We start from the raw sequence: 21561 nt of genomic DNA on the forward strand, positions 1-21561 counted from the left end.
TGTGAGCATTTACGGGCATCGCTTCTCGGCCTTTTGGCTAAGGTCCACTTGGCTGACGTTTTTTGCAAATTGGCTTTTGTTTTATTTTTTGGGCCTTGTCCTAAGTACCTGCCAGGAGGGAACGGCATAGGCCCTACCCTAAATTGTATTTACTATGTCTTTGGAATGTCCAAACAGTGTTGTTCTTCAGTTTCCTGAGGAGATATACAAACACACCGGCTCCTCCGTTGTTCTACCACAGTTGTTGGAAGTTATTGATGCCCAAAAGCTTACTACAGTCCAGTTTTTGCAGCGTGGTCGCGTTCGTCTAACGTTCACGGACTCGTCGTTGTGTGATAATCTTGTTGCCCAAGGCTTGTCGTATGGTGATGTTCAGTTACGTGTTTTTCGTGCCGATAGTCGTGTGTGCTCCGTTTTTGTACGTGACCTGCCCTCTGAGGTTTCAGATGATGATGTTTTTTCGTTCTTCAGTTCATTTGGTGATGTTCTGTCTGTTCGTCGTAGTACTTTTGCTAACTTTCCGTCTGTCTACAATGGTAATCGTGTCGTCGAAGTCGCCCTCGTTAAAGATGTTCCGTATTTCGTGTCTATTTCTGGTTTTAATTGTCGTGCGTGGTATTCTCGTCAACGTGCTCAATGTGCCGTCTGCCGTGAGTTTGGTCACCGTGCCCCTTCCTGCCCGCTCTCTGGCTTGTGCCGGCGCTGTCGTCAGCCCGGTCACATGGCTAGAGAGTGTCGGCAGGCTTGGGGTGACCTTCGTTCTGGTACAGAGGTTTTGTCCTCGACTGTGCCTGCTCAAGAAGACGATGATGACGATGTCGATTACGTTCCTCCTTCGGTTGATGTCGCTTCAGTGCCCTCTGACAAAGAGGTGGAAATGGCTTCGGGGGATGAAGAGGTTGCTGCTCAGGCAGCTGCCCCTCTTCCCCCTCGCTCGACGGTTTCGGTGCCTACAGCTCCTGTGTCCGCTGCCTTTGAGTCATCTTCATCAGGGTCTTCTGTTCCCTTTGCTGCAGCCATTTCCTTGGGTCATCGTTTTCCGGAAAAACTTTCCAAGTTTGTCGAGTCTCGTGTCGGAACCGTTCTGTCTTCGTTGCCTAGTGATCAAGTGATATGTATGACAGATTCTGATATTGAAAAGTTTGCGCGTGACATTATTGAGGAATATAACATTGGGGACAGTGCGGCTCTTGCTTGCATAGTGTCTTTTGTTCAGCATTCTCGGAAGAAACTGAAGAAAAAAGTTAAAAGGAACTCTAAGAAGTGAACTTGGACTCTTTTAAATATTTGAACAATGTAACTCTTTTGATTTGTACTTCTTGATCTTGTAATTCTGGTGATTTGTCCTATTTTGTTCTTGTAATTTCGAGTATCTGTTCTTTTTACCTGGGCCCTTGGGCCCTTGTAAATAAACTTTTATCTAAAGAAAAAAAAAAAAAATCTGTTCTTATCAGCTTAATATCTGATACGCTGCTCATCGAGCAGCTCATATATTAAACTGATTTTTGGAACTGGGCCGTGGAAAAGAGGCTTGCCTCGTCCCGGCCACGGGTTGCCTCGGTATAGCACTACCTCCGAGCGTGGCCCACTTCCCTCTGGGGAAGAAATAATCAAGTGAAAGCAGAACAAATGACCAAGCAACCAACCTTCACATTCTCTTCTCTTTTCTAGGTAGCATAGCAGCGAGTGGACAGCACGACACGACAGGACGAGGAGCACGTGACCCCCATTACCACATGGTATGCGCAGACAAGTTGCGTTTTGCGGTTCCGGAGAGGTTGAAAAGGCATACTTACCTGACGCGGGAGGCACTGTGATCAGGGAGGCAGTCCTCTCAAGGTGAGGCTCTTTCATTGCACTTCGATTGGGTTGACCCTTGCGATTACCCCAAATGTGGGTAACTCGAGCGTATAATTTCTGGTAGTGGGGACCTGCATTCGCGCTAGTCCCCGCACCAAACCCCGGTGGCAAAGTTGGCTAATGGGAAGGTTTGTTGGTAACGTTTCAGGCAGGGCAGGGAAGGAGATGCGGTGGCGGTGTAAGGACTAAGGAAGGTGAGTTGTATTTGTGAATTCCACTGCTGAAATTGTAGGTGAATGTTCCGTACTTGGTGCACTGCAAAACTGTGATTTTATTTCTTTCATTCTTGGCCGTAGAGAGAGCGAGAGGACGTGTTTATTTCAGCCGCATCGATTTCCATCGATAGACGAGTGAGACAAGAAAATGCCAGCGGGTCGAGCTCTTATCCTCGTGCATCGTTTCGAAAACGTAAGTGGATGTGTGTTTGTACTGCTCCATCGCGATAGATTTCTTTTGCGTTGTGTTATGTTGCGTTCTGGAGAGCCCGTTTTGCATTGAGTAACTGAGGACCCGCCAGATCAGTTGGCGTTACATTTCTGTGGCCAACACTTTGTGGTTTCTCTATGTTATCAGTTAATTGGATTGTTATCATAAAAAGTAAATCTTTCATGGTCAGGATAGTGTCTTATCGGCCCTTTGAATACGTACTGTCCGTGTTGAGCAGGGAACAGTAAGACTTTGAAGTGCGCTACGTCACGTAAGTCACGTTTTCGCAGGATCAATGTTGTAGTGTTGTAGCCTTCGTTGTATGCATATCATCCGGGCTAGGTTAACTTCCATCTAATGCATAACAGTGCATGCATTTTTTACTTGTCGTATCCTGTTCTTTGCTCACACGAAAAGATACGTTTCATGTCATAAACGTTGGATTGATAAGATCTCGCGCGCACGCGCTCCCTTGGGAATACAAGTTCCACTTTCTCGTGTGAACTATTTTGTTTTTGTTGTATGTCTCATCTTTGACATATCGTTGGCATGTTGTGTTCAAAAAACCTGGTTTGGAATGTTCTTTCATTAAAGGAAACTGAGATTTTTTGAGATAATCAAGTGTACAGAAGGAAAAGGGAAGCCTACAACACGGGGTATTCCCAGGCGGTCTCCCATCCAAGTACTAACCCCGCCCGACAGGGCTTAACTTCGGTGATCGGACGAGAACCGGTGTTTTCCCTGTGGTATGGTCGTAGACAAGTAATTCGCCGTGAAAATTAACTTTGTTATAAGGGAAAATGAAAACGAGGTCAGAGCAAGCACAATGTGCATTTGTCCTCTTGCCGTCAACGCAAGTGCCATGCAATGCTGGTCCTGCTGCCCACTGTACAAGGGCGATCGTTGTGTGCGCCTCGCTTTCAGGTTGGCTTTGGGCATTCCTTCCTTGGCACGGATTGTAATCGGACCACCATATCTCGTGGCCATGAGACTGGGAGCACCTTGTCCGCTGTGAGCATTTACGGGCATCGCTTCTCGGCCTTTTGGCTATGATATTTGCCATTTGAGCCATTTGTCAGAAGCTGTTTTTCATCCCTCCTACTTGTGGGAAGAAGAACCAAGATGAGTGATAGATTGAGTAATTTGAGTGGTGATACCGAGCTACTAATTGATGATATTTCTGTTATTCCAGAGACTCCTAATGAAACTGTTACTTCTCCTTCCTGGTCTGACTCCGTTCCCGAAAATCAAGTTCCTGATGCATCGCCCGAGTTGTTCTCTCCGAGTCCTGTCCCGCTACCAAGTGTTTTAGCTGATCTCATGTCATCTGGTGTTCAATTTGATGCGGTTCCTGTTGAGCGGTGGTCAACTGCGGGGAATACCATACGGCTAAACAAGGAGTTGTCGGTGTATTTCTCCTGCGATACAATTTGCACCACCCAGGAGATTCTTCAGGGCTTCGACGAGGCTGGAATCGACGTGGATTTTATCTCCTCCGTCCAGTTTCGCATGTCCAACCGTGTTTGGATCGTCACCTTCAATGACTATCGTGCCAAGTCTATTGCACTAGGAAAAGATGAAATCTTTGTCTCCGGTTGCCAGATCCTTCTGGGAGATTGTGAGAGGCGGGTCCTTTTGGTCAAGATTTATGAAGCACCATTTGAAATGCCCGATACAGTCCTGATTGGCCGCCTGTCAACTTATGGGAAGGTTTTCTCCTTTCGCCGTGACCGTGTGTCACAGAGCCTCTTTAATGGAGTCCGTACTGCCAAGATGAGGCTAAATAAGGATATACCATCCTGTATCCATATTGCGGGGGAGTTTATCCGGGTCTGGTACCCGAATCAACCCAAAACGTGCCGTCGTTGCGGTTCGCGGGATCACCTTGCTGGCAAGTGTGACTCGCTCCGTTGCCTTAATTGTGAACAACCTGGTCATCGTGCTTCTTCATGTCCGTCGCCTACTTTGTGCAGTGTGTGTTTTAAAAGTGATCACCGTTTCCGAGATTGTCCTTTCGTTGTGTATGGTGGAAACATTTCGTCTGTTCGTGAATCTCGTCCGTCTACGTATGCTGATGTCACTAAAGTTGTCTCTGTGCCTGACCCACCGCCTGCCCCTGTACCTGTTCCTAAAGAGAGTGCTGCTTCAGTGCATAAAAAGTGTGAAGAGAATGAGAAAAACGAAGATAATGGGAAGATTGAAGAGGAGATGGATGATGATGAGGAAGATGAGCAAAATACAGAGGATGAGGAGAATGAAGAGAGCGAGGATGAAGATCATTTGGAAGAAGGTACCCGGTCCCATGATCGTTCGGGGATTGGAGAGCGGGAGCGTGACTCCTGTGGGGGCGCCAGTGAGCGCTGCTCTCCTGGCGGCTGTGCCTCGGGTGTTTCTGCCCAGGTCCGGCCCCGGGAGCGGCGGCGTGAGCGGGACCGCTCCTGCGGGGGTGATCGCGAGCGCTCAAAGACCCCTGGACGTGAGGACCGGCAATCACTTAGTGATGAGGAACGGGGTAAATGGCAGAAAGTCGGTAGGCGCCGTTAGTATCAATGCTTAAATTACTGTCACTCAATGCGCGCGGACTCGGTACACCCGCAAAACGCGATCTTTTTATTCGTGAAATCTCCTTGTTGTCTTTTGATTTGATCCTGCTCCAGGAGACACATGTGTGTCGTCTGGAGCAGGCTAACGAATTTTCTCGAAACTGGTCTGGAAAGTGCTATTGGTCGTTTGGGGGCGCCAGGTCGGCCGGTGTGGGCCTGCTTGTCTCCCCCTCCTTTCAAGGTTCTGTTACCCGTTTTACTTTTGATTCTGACGGCCGCGTTATCAGTGCATTGATACTAACGGGCTCCCATCAAATTAATATTGTTAATGTGTATGCTCCAAACACCGTTTCGGATCGGAAAGCTTTCTTTCAAAATTTGCACACTTTTTTCCTTTCCCCTACTCGTATTGTCGCCGGTGATTTTAACTGTATTGATAGTGTGCTTGACCGATTATCGTCTTCTAACTTATCTCTACCGGATAAGGCTATGTTTCAGTCCTTCGTCACTGACTGTTCTCTTGTTGATGTTTGGCGTAGGCAAAACCCTCGCGGAGTTTCTTTTACCTGGGCCAATGCCAGTTATACTCAGGCTTCACGTATTGACCGCTTTCTTATTTCCCGTGCTCTCCTTTCATTTGTCCAAAACTGCGATACTTTGCCGTGCGCTTTTTCAGATCACGATTTCGTTTCCCTGCATTTGACTTTGGATAACTTTTCGTGTCCCCGAAACGGTGTTTGGAAGTTTAACTCTAGTTTGCTTTCTGATAACGACTTTAAGTTTGAAATGTCCTCTCTTATTAATGAACAGAAACAGCGTCGTGCCAATTTTCCTTCCCTTGGCGCGTGGTGGGACGATTTGAAATTGAATATCCGTAATTTCTGCATTAGCTTTAGTTCTCGCAAGCGAGCTCGCATAAACCGTGAACGAAACCGATTAACTAAGTGTCTGATCCGCGCTAAGTCTGATTTGGCTTTCGGGGATAACTCAGCTTCAATTAGGATTCGAGATTTTGAGAGCGCTCTCTATTCCCTCATTTCACGTGAAATGGAGGGCGCCAAAGTCCGATCACGCGCCAAGTGGGTGGAGGAGGGGGAGAGGCCCACACGTTATTTTTTCCGTCTTGAGAAGAAAAGGGCCGAGAAAAATTCCTTTGATTGCCTTCTCGATGCTAATGGTTTGGAGAAGACTGCTGGTGCTGACATTGAATCGATCCTAGTTGATTTTTATAAGAACCTTTTTGCTAAGGATGCTCTCGACCTGCGAGTCCAGGCCAGTTTAATTGATGCTCTAGAATTTTCCTTATCTGCTTCTGAACGTGACAGCTGTGAAGGCGAGTTTTCTAGTGAGGAACTTTTCTCGGCCCTTAATAGTCTTCAAACTGGGAAGTCGCCTGGATCGGATGGCCTTCCCACTGAGTTCTACATTGCTTTTTGGGGGGACCTCGGCGATGCCCTCACTCTTGTTTTAAACGAGTGCTACCGCCGGGGTTCCCTCACTGATAGTCAACGTGGGGGCCTCTTGCGCCTAGTGTTTAAAAGAGATGACAAACGATTAGCTAAGAATTGGCGCCCTATCTCGCTGCTTAACACTGACTATAAACTTGCCTCTAAGGCCATCACCGAGCGCCTGAAGCCCGTGATGGAGTCCATCGTTCATCGGGATCAGACGTGCGGTGTGGTCGGCAGATCAATTTTTTCTAACTTACAACTCATCCGAGACACCCTGGATATGATTGATAAAACCAATGAGTCTGGAATCCTCGTAACTCTCGACCAGGAGAAGGCTTTTGACCGTGTTGATCATTCTTTTCTTATGCGTACTCTTCTTAAATTTGGTTTCGGTCCTTCTTTTTGTAAATGGGTTAGTCTCTTCTATAACAATGTCTTTTCCCGTATAATTGTTAATGGAAATCTTTCAGCCCCAGTGTTTCTAGAAAGGGGAGTGAGGCAGGGTTGTCCCCTGTCCCCTCTCCTCTACGTCCTTGTTTCAGAAGTTCTCTCGACCCAAATTAGGCAATGCCATCAGATCATCGGCTTCCGGCTTCCGGGCGCTTCCGGACTTCAATTTAAGATTTCGCAATATGCTGACGATGCCACTATATTTTTGAAGACCGAAAGCTCTCTTTGTCGACTTTTGGAAATTGTCCATAGATTTGAATTAGGTTCTGGTGCCAAACTTAATACTTCCAAGACTGAGGCCATGTGGCTCGGCCATTGGCGGTCACAGGGGGGGTCTCCTTTTGGATTGAAATGGGTTCCCAAGATCAAGATTTTGGGTGTCTATTTCTCTAACGGTTTGCTCTCGGTAGAGTCTGATAATTGGAAATCCAAACTCGATAAACTTGAGACTGTCTTAAACCTGTGGAAACAAAGAGAGCTTTCATTTATCGGTCGCTCCATGATTGTCAATATTCTTGGTGCTAGCCGTTTCTGGCATGTTGCTAAGATTCTCCATCCCCCCGATGGGTTTGTGATCGTTTTCACCGCTTGATTTGGCTTTTTATATGGAAGGGGAGGATGGAGAATGTAAGCCGGCAGCGTTGCTGCGCCCCATTAAAGATGGGGGGCCTCAACGTTGTCGACTTCCGTACAAAATGTGTGAGCTTGCGCCTTTCTTGTTTTTCTTCTCTGCGTGACAGCTTCGGCTCTGAAAAGTGGCACTTTCTGGCTCGCTATTTTCTTGGACGACGCCTCGCTAAGCTTGATCCTCGTTTCTCCTTTTCTTCGAATTCTGTTCCTGTTTCTCCCGAGCCTTCCTTTTTCTATCGTCTCTGTCTGTCGGCTTTTCAATCTTTGTTTGATCGAAATGGTGCCCTACCTGATGATTTGTCCTCTAAGAACATCTATTCTCTGCTTTACGCTTTCCCCGATTCCGCACCGAGGTGTGCTGGCTACTGGGGTGCCGTTGTTGGCCGCCCCATTAACCGATGGGCCTCGGTGTGGCGAAAGTCCCGCCTGAAGTTTATTGAGAATAAAAAATCTGATTTGATTTGGCTTCTTTTACACGATGCAGTCCGCGTTCGATATAACCTCAGAGCCTGGGGTTATATTGACGCGGACCTTTGCGCAATCTGCTCGCTGCCTGAAACTGCTAAACATTGTTTTGTTGATTGTCGTAGGACTGTGCGTGTTTGGAACTACTTTGCAGCTTCGTTTTCTCGTCTTCTCGGTTTTCCTTTTGTTTTGTCTTTCCCGTCTGTTTTGTTCCCCTTCTCTGTTTGTTCGTCTTCTCCTGGCTCTTCGGTGTTTTATTATTTGGCTGCGACCGTCCTCTTTTACGTTTGGCATGCCCGTAACCTCGCAACCTTTCGGAACAGGACCTTAGGCTTCCGTTCAATTGTTAATAATGTTATTAAGGATGTTAAATTCCGCGTTCAGGGTGACTCCTTGGATAGGGTTAGGTCTTTTTGGTCTGCTTCAAACGTTGTCTGTTCAGTCTCCGCAAATAATCATATTACCTTTCATCTTTAGTTAATTAGTTTTTGTAACACGGCTTTTGCCTTAATGAACTTTGGACTCTGGATCTAGTCTTTTGGTAGAACAGGTTAGTTAGGTTAGTTAGATCAGCTAGTTTGGACTTTGAGCTTTGCTCAACATGGACTTTTTTGGTGCATCATGAATATGTGGGAATACGATCTTTTTACCTGGGCCCTTGGGCCCTTGTAAATAAATTTTATCAAAAGAAAAAAAAAAAAATCTGTTCTTATCAGCTTAATATCTGATACGCTGCTCATCGAGCAGCTCATATATTAAACTGATTTTTGGAACTGGGCCGTGGAAAAGAGGCTTGCCTCGTCCCGGCCACGGGTTGCCTCGGTATAGCACTACCTCCGAGCGTGGCCCACTTCCCTCTGGGGAAGAAATAATCAAGTGAAAGCAGAAAAAGTGACCAAGCAACCAACCTTCACATTCTCTTCTCTTTTCTAGGTAGCATAGCAGCGAGTGGACAGCACGACACGACAGGACGAGGAGCACGTGACCTCCATTACCACATGGTATGCGCAGACAAGTTGCGTTTTGCGGTCCCGGAGAGGCTGAAAAGGCATACTTACCTGACGCGGGCTATAGTTATCCTTTTTGGAGCTGCTTACGTTTGTGGTACGTACCTGGTTTTCCTTGTGAAGCCTTGCTGACCCTTGTGGTACCTTTTTGGGGAAACTTTCGTGGGAAGAAGATCAAGTACTGGGAAGTGTCAAGTCAGGATCTTGGTAAGACCTTCTCCTGTCTTTCTCGGTGACCCGCCTGGGGACTCATGCTGGACACCTCGTCCTAACCCAGGGTAAGCCGAGTCTTTCCTAGCTGTCTTCTTCTTGACCCTTGGGGTTCCTGTGTCCATTATGGTTCGTGCTCTTAAGCGCACTGTAGTGCTGGATATTTCTGGATTGCCGGCTACACTAAGCCGCTTTGATGTTGCCAAATTAATTGATGAACGTTTTGGCCGTAAATTTACAGTTAAGTCGGTGCAATTCATGCCCGGCAAGCGTGTGCAAGTTGCTTTTGAAGGCCCTGAGGCGAAAGCTGAGATCGAGCAGTTTGACCGTGTCACCATCGGTGACGTTGCATGTAATGTTGTTAGGAGTGGGCCGCGAGTACAGAATGTCCTCGTGTACCACTACCCTTTCGAAGAGGACAATGCTCCTCTGTTGGTTGTTTTGAGCGGGTTCGGGGAGGTGCGGGACATCCGTCATCAGCACTACCCTGATTTGGTAGGCCTGTCCACTGGTACCCGGGTTGTGAGAATGGTTCGCCGTTGCCGCATACCTCGTTCCCTGGATGTCGGTGGGTATGCGGTTAAGACATGGTATGTTGGGCAGCCGGCCGAATGTGACATCTGTCACGGGGCCCATGTCGCGAAGAATTGCCCGCTTAAAGGCAAGTGTCTGAATTGTAAGAAGGAGGGCCACATGGCCCGTGATTGCCCAAGCCCCCGCAATTCATGGGGCACTGCTCAGGTGTCTGGTGCTGCTCAAGGTGCCCCATCTCGCCAGGCCGTCGTGTCGGGGGAGGGCGCCTCTGCTGTTGGGGATGTCCAGGCCTCGTCGTCCATAGGTGTTGGTAGCTGGGCGTCTCTTGCTGATCTGCGTGACAATGAGTTGACCCCTCTGTCTGAGAACTCTGGGGATGACCCCGTCGAGTCCACCCCTCAGCTCTTTTCTGATTCCAGCGGGTCCTCTGGCCCGGTTTCTGATGATAGTATCATAGTTGGACATGGGGCCTCTGCCCCCAGTAGTGGTAATGGGGTTGTAAGTCATGGAGCCACTGGCCCCGTGCACCCCAGTAAGGATAATAGTACTAGTAGTTTTAATGTGCCCGGGGGTGTAAGTCATGTGGCCAGTGGCTCCATGCGCCTCAGTGGTGCCGACAGTGTTACTGGTAAGGATAGTTCTAATGATAGTGGTAGTGTAAGTGCAGGTGGGGTTGTAAGCCATGGAGCCACTGGCCCCGTGCACCCCAATAATGATAATAGTACTGGTAGTGTTAATGTGCCCGGGGCTGTAAGTCATGTGGCCAGTGGCTCCATGCGCCTCAGTGGTACCGATAGTGTTACTCCTAATGTAAGTGCAGGTGGGGTTGTAAATCACGCTGCTGTTGGCTCCGTGCACCCCGGTCCTGTCCAAGATGTTCATAGTTCTGACGGTAGTATTGTTAGTAATGTTAGTGTGCCCGGGGTTGTAAGTCATGCTGCCAGTGGCTCCATGCACCCTGGTAATCCCAGTTCTGTTGAGGTGGAGATGGCCGAGGCATCGACGGCCCGCAAGCGGGGCCACTCGTCTCTCTCGTCTGACGGTGATAGTGCCGGTGCCGTTCCTTCCCACAAGAAGGGCACTAAGAAAGGAGTGCGGAAGGTTGGGACCACTGGTCTGGTGCCCAAACCTGACTCTCACCGGGCAGCTCATTCCATGCCCGCCACGGTTCCGTCTGTTCCCCCCCGTACCCGCTCGAAATGAGTTTTGTTTTGTACTTCTGGACAACCATTATGGCTCTAACTGTTTTGTCCCTCAATGTCAATGGCTTACGGGATGGTGCTAAGCGTGCTGGGGTTCTTAGATGGCTGCGGGCCTTGCCATCAGTACCAGATGTCATCTGCCTCCAGGAGGCACATTGCGTTTCCTTTTCCGAATGTCAGTCCTGGTTTCAGTCCTCTGGCTTTGACTTTTCCGTGTCGCCTGGCACAGTCAAGTCCTCGGGATGTGTCATGCTATTTCGACCGACAGTATCCTTCGTTGCCTCGTGGGCCGATGCAGAGGGCCGCTTCTTACATCTGGAGTTTTCGCTTCGGGGTGTGCGCTTTCGGGTTGCCTGTGTGTATGCCCCTAACCGTAACCCCGAGCGGGATCGTTTCCTTGAGTACGTTACAGACAATACGGACCCCAGTGTTCCCACAATCCTGGTCGGGGATTTTAATACTGTGTTTGACCGGTCTCTCGATCGTCGTGGCTCGGTTGTTGGTGACACTTCTCGTGAAAGCACTGCGGCCCTCACTCGGCTCTTCGATGACGTCTGCTGTTTAGACATTTGGCGCTACCTCCACCCATCCACGCCTGGTTTTACGTGGTCTAGGGCGGATGGGGGTCTCTCCTCTCGTATTGATCTGGTGGGCTGTCCTTTTGCATGGGTTCCGTCTGTGTCTGTTTGTGACATTTTGCCTTGTCCGTTCTCGGACAATGTGCCATGTTCCTCTCTGTGTCTGTCCCGGACGCTGCTTCCCCCGGGCCTGGTTTGTGGAAACTGAACACGTCTGTTTTGGAAGAGGATGAGTACTTTCGTGCCGTCTCCGATCTTTGGGCTCAATGGAAACGCCGTAAAGCTGTCTGTTCCTCTTTGGCCAAATGGTGGGAAGATGGCAAGGCCATGATTAAGGGCTTCACCATCTCCTACTGCACTCGGCGGTCCCGCCTGGCCTCTCAGTCTCGTGATCTCCTGACGCGGCTTGCCGACCATCTGAAGAGCCGGGTTGATTCTGGCTGTCTGTCCTGTCTGGGGCCGTACCGGTCCGTGCTCGAACAGCTGTCCCGGTGGGACATTGATGAAGCCAAGGGTGCCCAGGTGCGGTCCCGGGTGCGGTGGGTGGAGGAAGGGGAAGTGTCGTCTGCCTTTTTCTTCCGTCTGGAGAAGAAGCAGGCGGCTGATAGGTGGGTTGCTGCTTTGCGTGAGCCCGACGGTACTCTTGTCTCTTCCTCGGCTGATCTTTGTGCCTCCTTCGCTGGTTTTTACTCGTCGCTGTTTTCTGCCTCCCCTACAGACCCCAGTGTGCAAGACCGTTTGTTTGACAACGTCACCTCCTCTTTGCCTCCCAGTCAGGCCGACCTTTGTGAGGGTCGCCTCACCCTTGGGGAGTGTCATGCTGCTCTTTTGGGTATGGCTAGGCGTAAGGCCCCCGGGTCAGACGGCTTGCCCATGGAATTTTACGTGCGTTTCTGGGAAGTGCTTGGCCGGGACCTGGTCGATGTCCTCAACTCCTGTTATGCCTCTGGGTCCCTGTCCTTGTCGCAACGTCGCGGAGTCATCTCTCTCATCTCCAAGCAGGGAGATCGTTTGGACGCCCGTAACTGGCGCCCCATCTCCCTCTTGAATGTGGATTACAAGCTTGCGTCTCGAGTGCTAGCTGGGCGTCTCCTGAAGGTCATCCATCTGGTGGTTGGCAGGGACCAGACTTGTGGAGTGCCAGGACGGTTCATCGGTGAGAACGTCGCTCTCCTTCGGGATGTTGTAGACTACGCCACCTTGACCAACACCCCCGTTGCCATTCTCTCTTTGGACCAGGAAAAGGCCTTTGATAGAGTGGATTGGCAGTTCATGATCTCTACCTTGTCTCAGATGGGCTTCGGTCCATCCTTTATCCGTTGGGTCCGTTTACTGTACACGGGTGTTCAGAGTTGTGTGAATGTAAACGGTCATTTGTCTTCCTTTTTTGATCTTTCCCGTGGTGTTCGTCAGGGCTGTCCCCTGTCGCCTTTGCTGTATGTGTTGGTCTCTGAGGTTCTCGCTGCTAACATCCGTGCCAATCCACGTATCACGGGCCTATCTATCCCTGGGTCCCCCTCGCCCCTTTCGCCCATCTCTCAGTATGCAGATGACACATCGTTAATCGTTGGCTCTGATGATGCCATCTTGGCCATCTTTGATACTTACTCGTTGTTTGAGGCGGCTTCCGGGGCCAAGCTGAATGTGTCCAAGTCTAAAGGCCTTTGGCTTGGTTCCTGGAGTGGCAGGCAGGACCCGCCTGTCCAGCTGGACTGGACGTCTGACAAACTCAAGGTTCTGGGAGTCTTTATCGGTCCTGGTGACCTGGAGGAGGATAACTGGCGTCCGCGGATCACAGCTGTTGAGAATGTTTTGGCATCATGGCGACAGCGTTCCTTGTCCTTCCGGGGGAGGGCCCTGGTCATCAACGCCTTGGCTCTGTCTCGGGTGTGGTATGTGGCCTCTCTGATTCACACGCCCTTATGGGTACACGCGGAATTGGCAAAGCTAACCTTCCCTTTCTTCTGGAAGGGCAAACGGGATTTGGTTGCACGGGTGGTTGTCACTCAGCCCCCCACTGCTGGCGGCTTCTCGGTGGTTGACTCGCGGCTGAAGGTTGCCTCTTTGCTCGTGCAGTGGGTACGGCGTTTCGTCTCTTCTCCATCTGGCTGGGTGTCCTTCCTCTCGTACTGGGCTTCCGTCCATTTTCGTACGTCAGTCGATGCAGTCCTGGCTAACCCGTCTGCTTTTCATTCTGCCCTTTTGCCCCCTTTCTATCGTGCATTGTTGTCTGCCTGGCGGGAGGTCGATGGCTCGTACTCCCGTCGCCGTGCCTGCCTTGTTGTTGCTTCGTTGTCTCCTCACCATTCTTGTCCTGTGGCCGATGCCTCTGCCAAGCACGTCTACCAGTTTTTGCTGTCCGAACAACGCTCGCTGCCTCACTGTGTGGAGAAGTTCCGCCCTCAATACGGTGAGCTGTACTGGTCCTCCACTTGGAGCCAGCTTTCCGCTTTTGACCTGGATCGCCCTGTCATCGACCTCTCCTGGAAGGTTGCTCACGGTGTCCTGTACACCGTTGATCGGCTTATCGGCTTTGGCTATTCAGTTGATCCGGACTGCTTCTGTGGCATGGCCCCCGAGTGTCCTTCTCATTTGTTTTTTTCCTGCCCTTTGGCACATAGTGTTCTGTCTTGGCTCCAGTCCCTCATGTTCGCCTACTCCCCTTCTTGCCCCTCGCTTGTCTGTCGTATCGTGCTCTTTGGTTTCGCCCCAAGTGAACTCCGCTCTCTGCCGAAGGTTTTTGTTTACATGCTGAATGTTTGTAAGTATTTTGTATGGCATGCCCGCAACGACTTTCGCTTCCGGGGCATTCACCCTGGCGCACCTGAGCTTATTGCGAGAGTCCGCTCTCGGGTCCAGTTCCACCTTCCGCTCTTGTTCAAGCGCTGTAAGTCCCCAAGGCGTCGGCGCCTTTTCCATCGTAGGTGGGGCGCTGCGGGTGTCATCGGTTCAGTTGTCGATGATCGTTTTGTTTTGTCCTCCTTCTGAAATCATGCCTTCGTTCTCGTGTTGTCTCCCTCTTAGCCTGGTTGTCCTCCGCTTGCCTTGTTCGTACCTTGTCATGTCCTGTCGTTCTGGCTGCATATTGGTGGCGAACCTGCGCCTGCAGGATAAGTCTTTTCGACTGGTGGCCTTCCCTGGCCTGCCATTCGCCGTTGCCCAGTTCGGCTGTTCTGTTTGTCCTTTTGCCTCGTTTGTTTGTTGTATAGTTATGTGTTCGTCTAGTGTTGAATTGTCATTTTGGAGTGTAAGTCGGACGAGGCGTCTCCTAAATGCAATTCTTTGTTCGTGTGTCCTTTGTTTTGTGTTTGTAAGGGCGGGGTTCGATTCCCCGGTGACGTTTGACGTGCTGGTGCACCCCTGTTTGAGGTGAACCGTTGTTGTTGACGGATTAGTCGTTATGTCTGGCGGGCATTGCACTCTCCCCAACGGGGGCCCGGCCATTCGCCTCAAATAAAAACTTACCTGACGCGGGAGGCACTGTGATCAGGGAGGCAGTCCTCTCAAGGTGAGGCTCTTTCATTGCACTTCGATTGGGTTGACCCTTGCGATTACCCCAAATGTGGGTAACTCGAGCGTATAATTTCTGGTAGTGGGGACCTGCGTTCGCGCTAGTCCCCGCACCAAACCCCGGTGGCAAAGTTGGCTAATGGGAAGGTTTGTTGGCAACGTTTCAGGCAGGGCAGGGAAGGAGATGCGGTGGCGGTGTAAAGACTAAGGAAGGTGAGTTGTATTTGTGAAGTCCACTGCTGAAATTGTAGGTGAATGTTCCGTACTTGGTGCACTGCAAAACTGTGATTTTATTTCTTTCATTCTTGGCCGTAGAGAGAGCGAGATGACGTGTTTATTTCAGCCGCATCGATTTCCATCGATAGACGAGTGAGACAAGAAAATGCCAGCGGGTCGAGCTCTTATCCTCGTGCATCGTTTCGAAAACGTAAGTGGATGTGTGTTTGTACTGCTCCATCGCGATAGATTTCTTTTGCGTTCTGTTATGTTGCGTTCTGGAGAGCCCGTTTTGCATTGAGTAACTGAGGACCCGCCAGATGAGTTGGCGTTACATTTCTGTGGCCAACAGTTTGTGGTTTCTCTATGTTATCAGTTAATTGAATTGTTATCATAAAAAGTAAATCTTTTATTGTCAGGATAGTGTCTTATCGGCCCTTTGAATACGTACTGTCCGTGTTGAGCAGGGAACAGTAAGACTTTGAAGTGCGCTACGTCACGTAAGTCACGTTTTCGCAAGATCAATGTTGTAGTGTTGTAGCCTTCGTTGTATACATATCATCCGGGCTAGGTTAACTTCCATCTAATGCATAACAGTGCATGCATTTTTTACTTGTCGTATGCTGTTCTTTGCTCACACGAAAAGATACGTTTCATGTCATAAACGTTGGATTGATAAGATCTCGCGCGCACGCGCTCCCTTGGGAATACAAGTTCCACTTTCTCGTGTGAACTATTTTGTTTTTGTCGTATGTCTCATCTTTGACATATCGTTGGCATGTTGTGTTCAAAAAACCTGGTTTGGAATGTTCTTTCATTGAAGGAAACTGAGATTTTTTGAGATAATCAAGTGTACAGAAGGAAAAAGGGAAGCCTACAACACGGGGTATTCCCAGGCGGTCTCCCATCCAAGTACTAACCCCGCCCGACAGGGCTTAACTTCGGTGATCGGACGAGAACCGGTGTTTTCCCTGTGGTATGGTCGTAGACAAGTAATTTGCCGTGAAAATTAACTTTGTTATAAGGGAAAATGAAAACGAGGTCAGAGCAAGCACAATGTGCATTTGTCCTCTTGCCGTCAACGCAAGTGCCATGCAATGCTGGTGCTGCTGCCCACTGTACAAGAGCGATCGTTGTGTGCGCCTCGCTTTCAGGTTGGCTTTGGGCATTCCTTCCTTGGCACGGATTGTAATCGGACCACCATATCTCGTGGCCATGAGACTGGGAGCACCTTGTCCGCCATGAGCATTTACGGGCATCGCTTCTCGGCCTTTTGGCTAAGGTCCACTTGGCTGACGTTTTTTGCAAATTGGCTTTTGTTTTATTTTTTGGGCCTTGTCCTAAGTACCTGCCAGGAGGGAACGGCATAGGCCCTACCCTAAATTGTATTTACTATGTCTTTGGAATGTCCAAACAGTGTTGTTCTTCAGTTTCCTGAGGAGATATACAAACACACCGGCTCCTCCGTTGTTCTACCACAGTTGTTGGAAGTTATTGATGCCCAAAAGCTTACTACAGTCCAGTTTTTGCAGCGTGGTCGCGTTCGTCTAACGTTCACGGACTCGTCGTTGTGTGATAATCTTGTTGCCCAAGGCTTGTCGTATGGTGATGTTCAGTTACGTGTTTTTCGTGCCGATAGTCGTGTGTGCTCCGTTTTTGTACGTGACCTGCCCTCTGAGGTTTCAGATGATGATGTTTTTTCGTTCTTCAGTTCATTTGGTGATGTTCTGTCTGTTCGTCGTAGTACTTTTGCTAACTTTCCGTCTGTCTACAATGGTAATCGTGTCGTCGAAGTCGCCCTCGTTAAAGATGTTCCGTATTTCGTGTCTATTTCTGGTTTTAATTGTCGTGCGTGGTATTCTCGTCAACGTGCTCAATGTGCCGTCTGCCGTGAGTTTGGTCACCGTGCCCCTTCCTGCCCGCTCTCTGGCTTGTGCCGGCGCTGTCGTCAGCCCGGTCACATGGCTAGAGAGTGTCGGCAGGCTTGGGGTGACCTTCGTTCTGGTACAGAGGTTTTGTCCTCGACTGTGCCTGCTCAAGAAGACGATGATGACGATGTCGATTACGTTCCTCCTTCGGTTGATGTCGCTTCAGTGCCCTCTGACAAAGAGGTGGAAATGGCTTCGGGGGATGAAGAGGTTGCTGCTCAGGCAGCTGCCCCTCTTCCCCCTCGCTCGACGGTTTCGGTGCCTACAGCTCCTGTGTCCGCTGCCTTTGAGTCATCTTCATCAGGGTCTTCTGTTCCCTTTGCTGCAGCCATTTCCTTGGGTCATCGTTTTCCGGAAAAACTTTCCAAGTTTGTCGAGTCTCGTGTCGGAACCGTTCTGTCTTCGTTGCCTAGTGATCAAGTGATATGTATGACAGATTCTGATATTGAAAAGTTTGCGCGTGACATTATTGAGGAATATAACATTGGGGACAGTGCGGCTCTTGCTTGCATAGTGTCTTTTGTTCAGCATTCTCGGAAGAAACTGAAGAAAAAAGTTAAAAGGAACTCTAAGAAGTGAACTTGGACTCTTTTAAATATTTGAACAATGTAACTCTTTTGATTTGTACTTCTTGATCTTGTAATTCTGGTGATTTGTCCTATTTTGTTCTTGTAATTTCGAGTATCTGTTCTTTTTACCTGGGCCCTTGGGCCCTTGTAAATAAACTTTTATCTAAAGAAAAAAAAAATCTGTTCTTATCAGCTTAATATCTGATACGCTGCTCATCGAGCAGCTCATATATTAAACTGATTTTTGGAACTGGGCCGTGGAAAAGAGGCTTGCCTCGTCCCGGCCACGGGTTGCCTCGGTATAGCACTACCTCCGAGCGTGGCCCACTTCCCTCTGGGGAAGAAATAATCAAGTGAAAGCAGAAAAAGTGACCAAGCAACCAACCTTCACATTCTCTTCTCTTTTCTAGGTAGCATAGCAGCGAGTGGACAGCACGACACGACAGGACGAGGAGCACGTGACCTCCATTACCACATGGTATGCGCAGACAAGTTGCGTTTTGCGGTCCCGGAGAGGCTGAAAAGGCATACTTACCTAAACGCGGGTTTGGCCGTAAAAAGTCAAACCCTGCAGAGTGAGCTCTTTTTCTTGCTGGGAGACCTCAATTTTTGGAGTGTGGCCTGGACCTTTTCTTTTCATTTTTGGAGTGTGGTTTCTTTATTCATATTTTGGAGTGTGGTAAGGTTTTTGTTGTAGTATTTCTTTGTCTCTTTGGTTTTCTTTTATTTTTTCGGTGACCCTCCCGGGGACTAATGCTCCGCGTTCTGCGGTAACCCGGGGTAAGCCGAGTCTTTTTGTTTTTTCTCGCTTCCAGGGCTCTTTGAGCCCTCGTTTTTTGGCACTTCATTTAGTCCGTCACTGAAGTGTCCTTTTTGGTTTTTCGTGTGGTTTTCTACTTTTTTGGTGTGTTCTTTGGTTTCTGTGTGGCTCCTTAAGAAAATTTCTTGAGGTTTTTTGTTTGTTTTCTACTTATTAAGGGTGTTCTGAGTGATATTTAATTGCTATAATATTTTCGGTTGTTATTTGCTTATTGTGTAATTGGATTTTTGTTGCATATTATACCTTACTTTCTAGTGAGGTTATATTTTGTGGATTGTGTGGGAAATAATTAATTAATTGGAACTTATACATAAATAGTTACTTCTGCAAGTGACTGTACATATATATTAGTTGTGAATTTGCTATCCATATTAGTTTATCTGCATTATTAAAATTTGTGAGTGGGATACTTTTGATATTTAGTGTGATACATAAGGTTAAACATCTTTATTATTATTAGTCCTTTAGCAGCTGCTTAAGGTTTACTCTTATTTCACTGTACTAGTAATTGGATTTTAAATTATTTTGTCATAATGATTCCACGCAATACGCGCACTCTAATCATAAAGTCCGGCTTCCCCGCTGGGACTTCCCATGCCGGGGTTGCCGGCATCATCGCGGACTCCCTGGCTGATCTGGTTGATTCTATCCAGGTCTGTCCAGGGGGGATCATTCGTATTTCCTTTATTGACCCTGCCCGTAAGAAGACCTATGAGGAGGCCGGGTCCATAGTTTTTGGAGATGTCAGTTGTGCGGTTATTTCTTCTGCCCCCGTCTCAATGGTCATGGTATACTTGTTCCCTTTTGAGGGAAATAATGATAAGGTTAGGGAGGCCCTAAAATTTTTCGGCGATGTCAAGGAGGTCAAGCACCAGCAGTGGGCGAATGTCCCTGGTGTCTTTACGGGAACGCGTTTGGTGCGCATGGTGCGCAAGCACGAGATCCCACGTAACATCAAGATTGACGGGATCAACTGTCGTGTGTGGTACAAGGGGCAGCCCCTTGTTTGCGACATTTGCAACAACAACCATAAGGCTGCTGATTGCCCTTTAAAGGGAAAGTGCCGTAGATGCCATGAGGCCGGGCATTTTGTTCGAAACTGTCCGAAGCCTGTGTGGTACGTGCCGGGTAGACCGGAGACGGACATGGACAGTGAAGATGGCGATAATGTTGATGGCAATGATAATGATGTTGTTAATAATGAAAATGATAATGATAATGATGTTGTGTCTGTTCCTTCCTCCCTGGTGGCTCCGGCCTCGGGGGTGGAGGTTGTTTCTGGCTCTGCTGTGGGTCCGCAGTCTATGTGTGTAGATGAACGTGACAATGAGCTCAATGAATTGGTGAGCCAGCCGTTGCCGGACAGTGGGTCGGGGGGGGGCTGAGGAGAGGGTTCTGGATCCCTCTCCCAGCGGTAGTGTTTTGGGGGCTTCCACCGGTCAGGCCGGGGAGTCTCAGGAGGAGGGGCAGGAGTCCTCCCCTACCTTTTCTCCCCTTTCGGGGTCTGTGTTACTGTCATCGGGTGTGCCTGAGGTTGGGGTTGATTCGGGGGATGATGCTCTGGCCTCGGTTGTGGATTCTGGACCTTTGCGGTCGAAAATACCGGTCAAAGTTGGGCGCGGTGGTTTGGGGGGGTTAAATCCCCCTCTTGTATCAAGGGAAGAGACTGCATCTATGGTGCAAAAACTGAAGGCATCTCTCCCATCATCAAAGGACGATCTCGTTGCTTCGGCTTTTGTTGTTCCTCTTCCTCCTCGGGTCAGTTCTCGTAGTTCTGGCTCGGGGATGGCCCTCCGTCCGTCCTCTCGTTCCCGGTCTCGTTCCGGTGACGAGAGGACCCCTCCTAGTCCTCTTAGCCCGGATCCTCATAGGTCTCGTCGTCGTCCTTCTTCGCCTAGCCCTGCTAGGCGCCGTTAATTTGCCATTGTCTCGCCACCTTTTTGTTTTTTGCCATGGGTTTGTCACTACTTTATTACTTTATTATGGCTCTTACTGTTATTTCTGTTAACGTTAATGGGTTGAGAGATGGTGACAAGCGTCTTGGGTTTCTCCAGTGGTTGTCCCATCTCTCTCCTTCGGTAGTTTGTCTACAGGAGACCCACGCCGTCTCTAATGATGATCTTCTTTCTTGGTTTTCTCGGTTTGGTTACTTGTGTGCTGGTTCTTTTGGTACCAATCATTCTCGTGGTGTGGTTGTTTTGTATCGTTCGGTTTTGGAGTGTAAGTCTGTGGTTTGTGAGTTTGATGGTCGTTTTGTTTTGGTTGAGTTTTCTCTTCGTGGTTCTGTTTTTCGGGTTGCTTCTATTTATGCTCCCAATCGTAATCCTGACCGTGATGCTTTTTTGGTTCGTTGTGTTGACTCTATTGATCCTGCTGTTCCCACTCTTTTGTGCGGCGATTTCAACACGGTCCTGGATCGTGTTCGGGATCGCCGTGGGTCTTGTCCTTTTGATGTCTCTCGTGAAAGTTCTGCTCTGTTGTCGGCTATGTTTTTGGATTGTTGTGTGGTGGATATTTGGCGTGAAAGGCACCCAAATGATTCTGCTTTCACCTGGTTCCGGCCCGATGGGGCCCTTGCTTCGCGCATTGACCTCATCGGTTGTCCGTATGCTTGGGTGCCTTATGTGTCTTCTGTAGACATTCTGCCGTGTCCCTTTTCTGATCATTGCGCTATTTCTTTCTCATGGGCTCTCCCCAGCTCCGTTCCTCCGGGTCCGGGGTTGTGGAAGCTCAATCTTTCTGTTCTGGATGAGGCCGAGTATATCGACCTCATCTCAACTTTCTGGTCTTATTGGCAGTCTCGTCAGTCTTCTTTTTCTTCCCTCACTAGGTGGTGGGACAGTGGCAAATCCCATATTAAACGTATTAGTATTAATTATTGTAAAGGTCGTGGTAAAAGTAAAGTAGTGGAACGTAATATTTTGTCTAGTCTTGCTGCCCATTTAAAAGTTCATATTGATTCTGGTCGTCTTTCTTTTCTTCCTGCGTATCTTTCTACTCTGTCTCGTCTCCGTGCTTTGGATGTTGAAGTTGCTCGTGGTGCTCAAGTTCGTGCCCGGTCGAGGTGGGTGGAGGAGGGTGAGTCCTCCTCTGCTTACTTCTTCCGGCTCGAAAAGAAAAACGGCACTGACCGTAATATCTCGGCGCTGAGAGCTAGTGATG

General features: G+C 49.0%; 6 non-coding genes and 1 pseudogene across 6 annotated transcripts; 5 read left to right on the forward strand and 2 right to left on the reverse strand.

Annotated features, from left to right (window-relative positions):
* The first annotated feature begins 1408 nt into the window (after positions 1-1408).
* LOC138012091 (U2 spliceosomal RNA) lies at positions 1409-1594 on the forward strand. The gene has a single exon (XR_011124975.1). It is a non-coding gene; the product is annotated as a U2 spliceosomal RNA (small nuclear RNA).
* Positions 1595-1788: 194 nt separating this feature from the next.
* Positions 1789-1952, forward strand: LOC138011995 (U1 spliceosomal RNA). Its single transcript, XR_011124892.1, has one exon. It is a non-coding gene; the product is annotated as a U1 spliceosomal RNA (small nuclear RNA).
* A 975-nt stretch (positions 1953-2927) lies between these two features.
* On the reverse strand, positions 2928-3046 carry LOC138012086 (5S ribosomal RNA). Its single transcript, XR_011124971.1, has one exon. It is a non-coding gene; the product is annotated as a 5S ribosomal RNA (ribosomal RNA).
* A 5451-nt stretch (positions 3047-8497) lies between these two features.
* LOC138012087 (U2 spliceosomal RNA) lies at positions 8498-8681 on the forward strand. The gene has a single exon (XR_011124972.1). It is a non-coding gene; the product is annotated as a U2 spliceosomal RNA (small nuclear RNA).
* A 6132-nt stretch (positions 8682-14813) lies between these two features.
* Positions 14814-14977, forward strand: LOC138011974 (U1 spliceosomal RNA). Its single transcript, XR_011124872.1, has one exon. It is a non-coding gene; the product is annotated as a U1 spliceosomal RNA (small nuclear RNA).
* A 976-nt stretch (positions 14978-15953) lies between these two features.
* Positions 15954-16072, reverse strand: LOC138012097 (5S ribosomal RNA). The gene has a single exon (XR_011124977.1). It is a non-coding gene; the product is annotated as a 5S ribosomal RNA (ribosomal RNA).
* A 1658-nt stretch (positions 16073-17730) lies between these two features.
* LOC138012090 (U2 spliceosomal RNA) lies at positions 17731-17912 on the forward strand (annotated as a pseudogene).
* Positions 17913-21561: the final 3649 nt, after the last annotated feature.

This window comes from Montipora foliosa, chromosome 7 (genome assembly GCF_036669935.1).
Source record: "Montipora foliosa isolate CH-2021 chromosome 7, ASM3666993v2, whole genome shotgun sequence".
NCBI lineage: Eukaryota > Metazoa > Cnidaria > Anthozoa > Scleractinia > Acroporidae > Montipora > Montipora foliosa.